This window comes from Acomys russatus, chromosome 18, assembly GCF_903995435.1.
Source record: "Acomys russatus chromosome 18, mAcoRus1.1, whole genome shotgun sequence".
Taxonomy (NCBI): domain Eukaryota; kingdom Metazoa; phylum Chordata; class Mammalia; order Rodentia; family Muridae; genus Acomys; species Acomys russatus.
In genome coordinates this window covers 17,863,661-17,864,720 of record NC_067154.1, presented here as the reverse complement: position 1 = coordinate 17,864,720, position 1,060 = coordinate 17,863,661, and positions in this window count along the sequence as shown.

Genomic DNA, 1,060 nt, shown 5'->3' with positions numbered 1-1,060 from the left:
CTCCAAAATGAAAGATAAGGAGAGGGGCACATCCTCATGAGGAGAGGGGCACATCGTCACAAGGAGAGGGGCACATCCTCATGAGGAGAGGGGCACATCCTCACGAGGAGAGGGGCACATCCTCATGAGGAGAGGGACACATCCTCACGAGGAAAGGGGCACATTCTCACAAGGAGAGGGGCACATCCTCACGAGGAGAGGGGCACATTCTCACAAGGAGAAAGGCACATCCTCATGAAGCAATGAGGGACTTTCCATCTCACCCATGTGAGGGGAAGATTTTGAGTTTCTCCACCCTGAGGTACCGCAGTCTGCAGTCTTCCCTAGGGTCTTGCCCCACCAGCCTTTTCCTGGCTGACAAATTCCCATTCTCCTGCCTTTCAGCCTCTGTAAAACATTGCCAAATAGATTGGATTTAAATTCTAGGTAATAAAAACAGAGTAAGGCAAAATAAATGGGAATGCTTTGAGTAACGTGCTCTGTCATCTCATAAAAGCCTTTTAAATTACCTCAGAGAGGATGGTGTAGACTTCAGAAAGACTGCGTCTGGTGTGGGGACTCTGGCAGACCCCCAAGTGGAGCTAGTCTGCAGTTGCTGCAGTCATAACTCCTCCACAGGCTTTGGGCTTGAAGCGCAGGGCTTTGCAGGCTGTTTTTTGTTTTTGTTTTTGTTTTTGTTTTTGTTTTTGTTTTCCTTTCTTCTTCCACCAGGGCATTTTCTTAACAAAAAACAACAAACAAACAGAAAACTTGCATTATCAAAAGCAAGTCCAGACTGCTATGTCCAGACTCAATGGACCAGAAGATATGCTGGCTACAAGAATTGTTTTCCAATGGTGACAGAAAAAGAACAGGAGCATTTGTGCTCTTCAGAGTCACCCTAGTGTTGGGAAAGAAGTGTTTTGCACAAGTCTGGTAGGCCCTTTGGGGGGTCTGGTTGGGCACAGGACTGACTGATGGGCGGTGGTTCTGAGCCCTCATCCTGGTACTCAGAGGGAAACGGCTCTGCTACATGGCTGGGGTGCTCCTAAGAGAAGGGGAACTTTTTTTTCTATCCTAT